Below are 11,685 nucleotides of genomic sequence, written 5' to 3'. Positions count from 1 at the left end.
CAAAACTGGGCTTCAGTGTACCACATACATCTTGGCCCACTGCCATAAAAACATGGAAACCTAGTTAATTTACATAATATATACGAGTTGCAAAAATGGTTTCTCTCCCCTCTCCTTGGAGCAGAATTCTGGTTCCCTGTTTGTTTGTTTGTTTGTTTGTTTGTTCATTTAACACACATGCACTCCTGGCAAAAGAAGAGTAGTGCTATCAGCCACTTACCCAAGATGGTGGCCATTTTAGCACAAATCAGGGATGACAGAGGCCCTCTTAGCTGTAATTGTACTTTATTGATAGGATGATCTTGGCCACCTTTAGGAAGCAGAGGAGATCTCCCCTCAATCTAGTGCATCTGGCTCTTGGTCCCAGTTGGGATTTTGCTCTTGGAGTCTGGGTCCTCCACTCTTCTTGGCGACCATGACCTCGCTAACTCCCAGTAGCGTAATGGCCATCTGGGTGGCCAGGACAATGCCCTGGTGCTTCACCAGGAATGGATCCAGCAGGCCTTCCTTGGCAGCATCGATGGTGCCGGCCTCTTCCGTGGCAAACTTTATGCCGGTGTTCTGCGTGCCCAGCTGGTGCTGCAGCTCTATCTTCGCCATCACCTCGTTGACTGGGAGCCCCGCATTCTCAGCCAAGGTGGCTGGGAGGGTTTTCAAGGCCTGTGAGTACTCCAGGATGCCATACTGCTCTGATCCAGGATAGTACATCCCCAGCGTGCTGAGCCTCACCGACAGCGCCATCTCGGTGGCACCTGCCCCAGGCAAGAGCTTGGCATCCTTGCCCAAAATCTTGTAGACGTTGACCCCGTCACGGATGGCTTCTTCCAGGCAGTCCAGCATCTCTGTGGTGGCCCCTCTCAGCACTACGGTGGCCACGGGGCAAGTGGTGCCATCTTGACTGAAAATCACCACACTGGTGCTGCCAATCTCGCTCATGTAAACGCGACGGCAGTGCCCAGTCTCTTCAGCCGATGGCACAGCCACATTGAGCAGCACAGTGGCCCCCACGGCTTTGCACAGGCGTTGCAGCTCCCAGCGGGAGGTCAGCCGAACCACCATCATCCTGTACCTGTTGGCATAGAAGAGCGCCAAGTCATCCACCTTTCCGCCAACCACCACCACATTGACCCCAGCCTTGGCAATGGCCAGGACTTGCTGCTCCACCAACTGCTCGTTGCTTTTGCCAAAGCCCCTCAGCTCTGAGGCACTTTGGAACATGATGGTGTTCTTGGTTTCCAATCCAGATGGGCCAAAGGGGCAACAGTAGGCTGCAATACGGCCCCTCTCCACCCGCCTGATGGCCCCTTCAGCCTCGGTGCACACCACCATTCCTTCCAGGACGCAAGAGTCGGTGACGCCGCCCCCTGGGATTTTGCGTAGACAGATGAGTTCTGGGTTGAAGCTTGTGTGATTGGGGGGCAGCACCAAGACACAGGCCTTGGCCACCAGTTTGGACAAGAACTTCTGGTGGCCGAAGACCTTGCTGCCCACCACGGTCTGCAGGACCCACAGGACCTCGTCCACGTCACGTGGGTTTTTCAGGACGTGGCAGGCGAGGCCGGGTAGCAAGCGCAAAGCCTCCTTGCAAGCCATCTCATAGCCGGAGCGGATGTGGGCCACCGGGAGCCCTGACCGCAGGAGCTTCTCGGCGTTCTCCAGCAGCGCCCCGGCCAGGAGGATGACGAAAGTTGTGCCATCGCCGGCCTCTTCCTCTTGCGTGTTGGCGGCCGTGCGCAGCAGGCACGCCACAGGGTGCTCCAGCTCCAGCTCGCGCAAGATGGTGGCAGCGTGGGAGGTGTGGAAGCTCTTGCCGAGGTGGTTGACCACCAGCTTGTTGCAGCCCAGAGGACCGTAACAGGAGCGCAGAGAGCGCACCAGAGCCTTGCAGGCCGTGAGGTTGCTGAAGAGCGTCTCCTGGAGGCCGCTGAAGTACTTCATGCCTGCTCTGAGCATCTGAGGGAGGCCCGGGGCCATGGGCACGTGGGCAGCCATCGCCTGTGGGGAACAGAGGCAGGGCCGTCAGGGTTCGGAAGGCCCCCCTGACCACAGGAAGGCCCCATCAGCATAGGTGGCATAATAGCAACCCCACCCCATTTGCTCCTGCCTCCATTTCTCTCCCCTCCCTCTGTTCTCTTGTGTTGTTTTCTAGATTGCAAGTCCCCTGGAGCAGGGATTTGTTCTCTTGTTTTTGCACATGGAAGGTGCCATATAAATTCCTGAGCTGGCCCAAGGCATTTCAGGTGCTTCCAGATGGAGGCCTCCTAGCGCTACCATTCAGAAGGCATTGTGCAGCCATTGCACCTTGTTTTCCTTTTTTCCTGTGGTAATAGAAAAGGTGGTGGGAAAACACAGGAGGGGTACAAGTAGAAAATTATAATGCCTGGACCACCCCTATCCCCATGAAAAGTTATGTGATTGAGGCAAGGTGACGATGCTAGGAAAGCATCATCTGGATGCTGCCTGAGGAGGACAAGATGCCCCCCCTTCCATATTCAGAAGCTCTAGCCTGGCCTGGCAGTGACATCTTGCTTCAGCACTAGCAATGGGACAGTGTCCTCCAATGCACTGAGTGCAGCAGTCTTGCTTAGAGGGCACAGGACATAAGAACACAAGAGCCCTAAAGCTGGATCAGACCCAGGGTCCATCTAGTCCAGCATCCTGTTCACACAATGGCCAACCAGCTGTCAACCAGGAACCCACAAGCAGAACAGGAGAGCGACAGCACCCTCCCACCCATGTTCCCCAGCAACTGGTGCACATAGGCTCACTGCCTCTGGTACTGGAGGTAGCATAGAGCCATCAGGACTAGTAGCCATTGATAGCCTTCTCCTCCAGGAATTTGTCCAACCCCCTTTTAAATCCCTCTCAGTTGGTGGCCATCACTACGTCTTGTGGTAGCGAATTTCACAGTTGACCCTGCGCTGTGTGAAGAAGCCCTTCCTTTGATCTGTCCTGAATCTCACACCAATCTCCCCCACACAACTCTGTCTTCCGACACCTTGCAAGCATTCCTTGCCCCGTAACACCTGCTACCTGAGGCAGCCACTTAACTCTGCCTCAAGGTAGGACCAGCCCTGAAAAATGAACAACAATCTGCCCTCAGGTCAGTGGGGCTTTGCTTCCTGAGAATATGGCCAGATGAACCAAAGCTTCCTTGGAGCCTCCGGCTTAGCCCCATAACCTGTTTCTTAGCCCCTAACCCTGTAACACGTAAACGGGGCCAGGCCTTAGTACCACAATCCTTTCTTTAAGGTTCTGGGGCTGAAGATTGCTTGGAAATCACATCCTCTAACTTGGCAGCCCTGTCTTTGGCCTCACCCTCCTGAGTCCAGAGGAAACCTACTGGAGCAAGGGGAGAAGAGACTGCCCAAGGTGCCAAGAAAACTGTGAGATGCCAGGACTGGCACAGCAAAAGCAACCGGTAAACGGCTGCTCTGGGCGAGAAGTCGAGAGGGTGATGTCACAGTGGGACATTCCTGTGGGCAGGGAGGAGAGAGAGACCTTCCGGTGGAGGCCATTGGCTGTGGAGATCAAGTGGAGAAGTTCTTCACTTCTGCACTGTGCACGCTGCAAACACAGGCGTAAACTACCCCTGTTCACTCTTGTACATCTGCACCTGCAAAAGTGAAGTTCTTTGCTGCTGGAGTTAACAGGAGGCTAGGTCAGCCTCTCCCAACCTGGTGCTCTCCAGATGGGTTGGGTTGGACTACAACTCCCATAATCCCCCAGCAAGCTATGCTGTGAGATTATGGGAGTTGTAGTCCAAACCATCTGGAGGGTACTAGGCTAGGGAAAGCTAGGCTAACTAGATACAAACTCTCATTTAATCACAGAATTGCATGTCTGTCCCCCAGATGTTTGAGGTCCTCACTGAAGAATCTTCCACTCCTTAACACAGGAAGCAGTTCACCAGGTTGATCTCCCTGTACAAAACCTATTGAATTGAAGGGGCTGTTCTATAGCTTCCATTCAATCCAACAGGGCTGGCACGGGGAGAATTTGCCTGTTGGATTGTCTGATATCTCCCGCCACTGGCTGCAGGAGGAGTGGGGTGGCGGGAAGTGGCTTTAAGAAATTAGTTGACTGGTTAGGTCAGGGTTAGAAGAGGAAAGAGGGTTTGCTGCCTTTATGGTTTTATCATTTTATTATAGACCAGCAAGCGGAGCTGACTTTGCACAGTTTGGAATAGCCCTTAGTTCAATAGAGCAAAGACTTCAAGTAAACATGCACAGCTGTCAAAGTTGGACACACTGTGCTCACCCTGCGTGAGTAAAGCCATGTCCACTGGCGCCCCTAGGGATATGGTGTACCTGTATAGCTCCCTGAGGGAGGGATCTGTTAACACCATTCCCCTGAGGGCGCGGGCTGCCCCATAATAGGGAGGAAGGGGCAGCCATATAACCCCTAGCTTCAGACTGCATCAACTGAAAGCGATGCATATTTAGGGAAACTGACACCTAGTGACTTAAGAGGTTACTGCAGGATTCAACCACAGGGACACATTAAATTAATTAAAATTAATTAAGGCAAATAATCCTGAGGTCCCCTTAATAAGTGGATTAGATTAAGCAACTATCAGGTGGCTCCAGAGTTGGCTCCAGAATCGGACTCAAAGAGTGCTTCTCAATGGGATCGTCTCAAACTAGGGAGAGGTAACGAGTGGGGTACCACAGGGCTCAGTCCTGGGCCCAGAGCTGTTCAACATTTTTATTAATGACTTGGATGAGAAGGTGCAGGGAATGGTTATCAAATTTGCAGATGACAGAAAATTGGGCGGGATAGTTGACACCCTGCAAGACAGAAACAGAATTCAAAGTGATCTTGATAGGCTGGAGTGCTGGGCAGAAAACAACAGAATGACATTTAACATTACTCAGCAGGGGTTAGGCCTTATCTGGAGTACTGTGTCCAGTTCTGGGCATCACACTTTAAGAAGGATGCAGTCAAGCTGGAGAGGGTTCAGAGGAGGGCAACAAAGATGATCAGGGGACTGGAAACAAAAGCCTACAAGGCATTTTTAGCCTTGAGAAGAGAAGACTGAGGGGAGATAGGATAGTGCTCTTCAAGTACTTGAAAGGCTGTCACAGAGAAGAAGGCCAGGATCTCTTCTGGATCATCCCAGAGTGCAGGACACGGAATAATGGGCTCAAGTTACAGGAAGCCAGATTCCAGCTGAACATCAGGAAGTCTCCTGTTAGAGCAAAATGACAATGGAACCCATTACCTAGGGAGGCAGTGGGCTCTCCCACAGTGGAGGCATTGAAGACGAGGCTGGACAGCCACCTGTCAGGGATGCTCTCACTTAGATTCCTGCACTGAGCAGGGGGTTGGACTCGATGGTCTCATAGGCCCTTTCCAACCCTACTATTCTATGATTCCATGATTCTGCCTTGGGGTTAGCATAGTCTGTGTGCCCTGTTCTGGCTTCCTTCTAATCATTATTTCTCAAGCTGTCACTTTGCAATAGAACATATTTTAACAAAGACACCATCAGGGCCCAGCGTTCTCTCCTCCAAGGGCAACCAATCAGGTGGTACAGTCTGTTCTGTGCCTCCCGGTGTTCCCTGAAGGAGGTGTTCAGATAGGTGGGCAAAACAGGCCTTGGGGTTTGTTGCAAGGCACCACTCTGGAAGAAAAGGGTGTTTTTTTCCCCTTGTAATGGGATACTTAGAAAGTCATCACTGGGTAATTTGGTTAATGATGCCCCTTGTGTGAAGACTTTAATGACTTTGGTAAAATATCCCTTAATTTATCCAGGTCATGTGGATTTCTCAACAGCAGCTGGGCTATTTAGGGTACAGGGTTGTCGCAACAATGCGTCTGAACTGCATTGGCTATTAGAAAGATTTCTGCTCACACATACACCCAGACTCGTTTTTCCCTCCATGGGAAGGGAGAGTTGACTTTTATTCACATGAAAGGAATGTAGCACCAGTCTGTGGAAGAAAACTGAGCATAGTTGTATCCAGTGACACTCATGAATATATGGTGGGTGGTGAAGAAGAGACCTTCGGCTATTGGGCAGTATAGAAAGGTAATGAATGAATGAATGAATGAATGAATGAAGGGAGGGCCCATTTCAAAAGGTTTGGATGCACTTGTGTTGGTGCAGGCTCAGTCAGTGGCCCAGTTTGCATGTCATGACAATCCACAGGTTGTTTAAACCATGGGTTGCCGGGGCTGTGCATGAGCACTGCCTCCCATGAACTCGCAACTTCCGCTTTGCTCAACAACCCTGAGATGTTAGTTGTGACATCCAAACCCGGCACTCAGGGGTATTGAGGGTTAAACAGTCCTGAGTTTGAACCCATGGTTTGTTGTTGGGGGATGAAATTGATAAGGCAATCACTCTGGTCTATTTATGTCGCATATTCCAGTGTTGAACACAGTCACTGAGAGAGTGGTTCTGGGTCTCAGTTTGTGCTGCGTCTCCAGAGCTACGGTTTTACCAGACTGCTCCATATGGAAGCACTTCCTTAGTTTCAACCTTGGTAGGAATCCCATTTCACCCCTCCCCTGCCTATGCTATTGAGGGGGCTTCCAGCACCCCTGACAAAGCTGACCTCCTGACCCCCAGCCCTCTCTCTTCGAAGAACAGGCCCATATAACCTTTGGCTGCTCTTTTATGCCTTCACTTTCATTCCAGATGTTGTCCTGATGCATTTCTAATCTCTCTCTGGCCCTCCTGTTGCTCTCTCTTTCACATGATAATGTGTCTGCCAGAAGTATTTGGGCCCTGATTGATAACAAAAGGCTTGGTGTGCGTGTGTGTGTTTGTGTGTGTAAACTGAGGCAAGTGGGGGAGCGCACTGCTGTTTCCAAGGGATCCGGGGTAAAAACAACATTGTCCTGTTGGTAGCACAAAAGCTGTCCCTTGAGAAACTGGCTGGACTGCTGAAATGTCTTGTTTGGCCCATTGAGGGGGCATTGTCTTCCAGTGCTAGGCTCAGGAGATATGATGCTAAAAGATTACGCTTTTCTCCACCTTTTAGAAAGGAGAATCTTGCAGAATTCACAGTAGGATTATTTAGAGTGTGTCTTGCTTCAGAGCTCCCCAGATGTTGAAGGGAGAGAAAAAGGAACGTGTGAGTGATTCCAAAAGGTATCTTTCCCTCCCCAGTGGTAGGTATGGCAACCCTTGGTGCAATGCTGCTGCAGCCAGGGACAAAAGAACCTCCTCCAGTCAGGTAGCATGAAAACAGCTGACCTGGACACCAGGTAGAGTTGTCAGCTGCTGGCCAGGAGACTAAGGCTGCAGTCCTATGCATGTTTAGACAGAAAAAACTCCCAGAGTTCCCCAGTCAACATGGAAAAAAATGAAGGAAAAGTTGCCAGTTGTACCACAGAGAACTTTTCCCCCCCAGTCCTGACCAAAACCACAGGCTTGAGACAAACTTTTGATCTTGTGATTTTTAAGGCAATCTCTTGCTTGAGAGTGAAGCAACTGTGTGGGTTGGTGGCACTGCAAGGCTGGGAGAGAAAGGCGGATGTTGTAGCTGCCTTGAGGCCTTGGGAAAGCTGGCTGCATGCAGACACTTCAAGGTGAAGGGACCTGGCTTTGCCAGCATGTGTGAGACCCCCTCGCCTCCCTTCTCTCTCCCCCCTCTGTCTGGGAGAAGAATCCATTTGGAATCTCATTACTAGCAACACCCGTGGCTTCCAGGTAGCATAGCATCCTCAGCCCGCTGCCAGGAAGGTAGATTAGCTGGCTGTTTTGCACAGTCTTATCGGCCCAGGAGCCGTCAGTGGTCCTGGATTATCAGCGGGTTCCCAGCAACCTCTGTTATTAAGTCCCTATCTTCTGGTTGCCACCACGAGCTGCTCAGGCAGTGGGGCGGCTTTGATAGACGTGAGCTGGCGACAAATGGTACCATGGAAGGGAAGGGAAATGCCGTCTCCTCAATGAGGAGAAGTGGCAATTAAAAGAAGGGGAGGGGGAAAGCACATGTTAGCTCAGGGGATGGGATATGGAGCTTTTCTTTTCTTTTTTTACAGATTACCAGCCATAATATGGAACTAGGCAGAGAGGACTAGCCTGTTTTGAAGGCTAGGACATTTGACAGATTATGGTACTCTTGGAATCAGTACATGTTTCCCTCAGGGCTGGTGTCAAGGGTAGACATGGTCCGGCCCCCGCCGAGGATCCACATTGGGGTCTGCTGGCAAGAACCCCTTGAACTTGTTTCTCCTCTTCACCATTGCAATCTGTTTGTTCGCCTGCCTCTTGCTCAGACAATGATGGTGGTGAGCAGGGGAGCAGTAAATGCCACTGCCGATTTGCTGTCTGGCTCCCTGCCTGTCAAGCAGCAAGTGGTAGCAATGATGAGAGTGAGGAGGAAGAGGAGGAGGAACTCATGACAATGGTGGTGAGAAAGTAGACTCACTGAGGGAGGGGGCCCAACCACCCTCAAAAACCTGGAGCCAGCACTGGTTTCACTGTTCCCTTCTTTCCCAACCAGTGAGAAGTTTAAGATATTGATCACAGGATCAGTTTCCTTTGTGGGAGAAAGGACAGAAGTGTCCTTGAAATAAATGAATGTATTTATACATGTATAAGTAGAACAATATGGGGGGGGGGGGCTACAGAAGCAAACACACAGGCAATTCCAGCTTCAAAGCAATGTCAGTCCAATCCCTGTAAGGGTTATCAACCAATTTTTAAAAATCTCCCATAGTCCAGATCCCCAAACTGCTGCTCTCCAGCTCTTCCCTCTTCCTCTCAGGCAGGCACCCACAGACAAAAATAGCTTCACCCTGCAGCTGCCATGACTCAAGGTACATTCCTAGGTGGCGTTAGACAAAGCTCAGCCTAATTGCCCATTAGTGTTGATTGTCTTCCATCAATGACCAGGCTGTGCGAAATCACTTTGCATAGCACCAGCCTTGCTTCCAATAATAGCACAGGGTAGCAGAGAAAAAGCAGTCACAGACACAAGATCTTAGTAAAAGGCCTGGTTCACATGGAGCGCTAACACATAGTTTATTTAAACCATGGTTTGTTGCCCTACCCAGGCAGATGATTGAATAAAACATAGTTTGTTTTCTTAGTCTCTAGGTTGTTTCTTTCCCTCCTCCTTCACTCGCTCCCTCCCTGTATCCCAACTGCCTTTGTGGCACTATGGTACTGGCATGTAAATAGGCTGGCTGTTTTTTCTTACTGCTCTTGCCTGCTGCCTCTGTAGCTTGGCAAAACAAGATTCTGGGTTTGCACTTAACAACCCATGGTCTAAAAGAACCCACAGTTGACAACTCAACAACAAACCATGGGTTTTCTTCATGGGTTGTTCATGGTTAAGAACCCATAGTTCTGGGTTTGCACGTAATGACAACCCACAATTCAACAAACCTATTATTACTTGCAAATCAGGTCATAAGGTCTTCTCAGATATGGCCCGCAAATTATGCAGCTCAATTCCAAGGGAGATCCACAGGGCCACCCTTCCCAGCTTTCATCAATAGGCAAAAAACAAACCTTCAGTACTGGATGACCATTTCTTAATTTTGATGTAAACAGCTGAGAGATTCTGTAGCTTGGAATTATTGCTGTTTTCAGTTATGCTGTGATCTTAAGGCTGTTTTATGCGGTATTTAATTGACTTTACATTTTAATGCATTGCAGACTTTTACATTTTAATGATTGCAATTTGCGTTTATTTTGTGTGCTGCTTTGACTACTTTTAAGTGGAATATTGGCCAATAATACTAATAGTTGCAGTTGTGATGATGTTGATGCCAGACAAGAGTCTGGCACACACGACAGACAACAGGCCTCGAAGCTGGTCCACCAGTTGTGCGTGTTAGTTTTGTGTTTCAAACACCACTAAGCCAAGGTGGTTGGCCACAGCAAAGAAAAAATCCAATACCTTATATGTAAAGTGGAACAGTATATATTATGTGGATCACGGCGGCTTACTGGTTAAGACGCTGAACTGCAGACTGGAAGGTCCGCAGGTGAGCAGTTCGAGACCCGAGTGCCGCGTGACGGAGTGAGCTCCCGTCTTCAGTCCCAGCTCCTGCCAACCTAGCAGTTCGAAAGCAAGACATTGCAAGTAGATAAATAGGTACCGCCTCGGCGGGAAAGGTAACAGCGTTCCGAGCACCTCGGTGTTCAGTCATGCCGGCCACATGACCACGGATAGCGCTGGCCCTTCGGACTTTGGACAGCGCTGGCCCTTCGGCTTAGAAACGGGGATGAGCACCGCACCCTAGAGTCGGACATGACTGGTTGGGGACACCTTTACCTTTATATATTATGTAGTTAGAGATGTTACTATTTGGTACCATTAATACTACATATGAAATATCAGGATAAAAAATGGCAAGACTGTAGGATCACTACAAGTACAGCAAAAGCAAAACAAACAACCTTCCAAAACAATGATTCCTGCAAGGATAAGATCTAAACTGAAATAAGTACCAAATCACCCCAAAGTGATCTGTCTTGCCTCTTCCTGTTATCAGAAAGAGTTCTGGGACTTGTCAGTGGACATCTGGTCCTCAGAAGAGTCTCATCTTTTGAAAGTTTAGGACTCTTTTGTTCTTGTGTTGTGATCCTGCAACATTGTGATTTGTTATTCTTTCCTTTGCTGTATGAATGGTATCAAATGTAAAATACGGGGTCATGAAATATATCCTATTTTACCTGTACCTTTGCTTAGTGGTTAACTGGCTCAGCGTGGGTCACCTCCCATTACCCCTTATCTCAGCTGTGGACAATTTGTAACCCTCCAGGTATTTCGGCCTACAACGCCCAGCAGCTCTAGCCAGCATAGCCAATGGTGAGGGATGATGGGAGTTGCAGGCCAAAAGATCTGGACGGCCACAAGTTGCCCAGTCCTATGTCAGTCCAAGTGCAGCCCGTGTGGGTATATTTTTTCCTCAGTTGGAATGCAGTTTGCCCATGCTGACCTGGCCCCTCTATGTGTGAGGCACGGGGCTACTACACCTATTGCCCCCTCCTGGCTCTGGTATTGCCTGGCTGGCTCTAGAAATCAAGCAGATGCACCAGCCTTCTCCAACCTGGTGTCCTCCAGTTGTGTTGGTCCCACAACTCCCAGAATCTCCTGGCTGGGGGATTCTGGGAGTTGTAGTCCTACACATTTGGGGGGCACCAGGTTGGGGAAGACTGAGATACACCCTGGCGAGGCAACTCTATGCCACATGAGGTGGAGGATCTGATGCAATGCATGCCGGGAGTGATGCTAAGTCAGGGCGGCCGCTCCCACATTCTTTCTTTCTATTGTTACTTGCCTTTGGCTCGCTTGGGAACTACTTGGGGTAGAGTTAGTTCCCTCAGGGATATTCTAAAAGGGTTCACGTCCGAACGTGTCAGGGAAAAGCGTCGCGTCCCTCACTCCTGAACACTGTTGCTTAAAAGGGCCTGACCTATCTCCCTCACTCCGGACTCGAAGTTATCCAATTAGATGGTACTCTGATCGTGACTGACAGGCTGACTCCCGCCTCAACGCTCAAGCTTCTTTCCCCTCGCGCCGCCTCGAGGCCATGGGTGATTGACAGCGTCTCGTGCTTTCACCGTCCCGCCCCATACCTTCCACCAACCGCCGCTCGCGAACTCCCATTCCCGCGGCGGAGCTCCTCCCTCCTCGCTCCCAACTGTCAGTCTCGAGGCGGGAACTCGCCTTCCCCCTTCTTTCACGCCCTCAGCCCCCCTCCTCCTGTCACGCA

The 11,685-nt window shown here is 50.2% G+C and overlaps 1 pseudogene across 1 annotated transcript; it reads right to left on the bottom strand.

The window, feature by feature from the left end:
• Positions 1–270: 270 nt before the first annotated feature.
• Positions 271–11,685, bottom strand: LOC146343120 (T-complex protein 1 subunit theta pseudogene; annotated as a pseudogene). Its single transcript, XR_014784154.1, has 2 exons — positions 11,549–11,685; positions 271–1,995 (listed from the first exon to the last, which is right to left on the bottom strand). The product of XR_014784154.1 is annotated as a T-complex protein 1 subunit theta pseudogene (transcript).

Source organism: Heloderma suspectum, chromosome 6 (genome assembly GCF_057233095.1).
Source record: "Heloderma suspectum isolate Gila_16-S chromosome 6, 16-S_ref, whole genome shotgun sequence".
In the NCBI taxonomy this organism is placed as follows: domain Eukaryota; kingdom Metazoa; phylum Chordata; class Lepidosauria; order Squamata; family Helodermatidae; genus Heloderma; species Heloderma suspectum.
The sequence above is the reverse complement of the archived record's forward strand: the minus strand, read 5'-3'. Positions and strand labels throughout refer to the sequence as shown.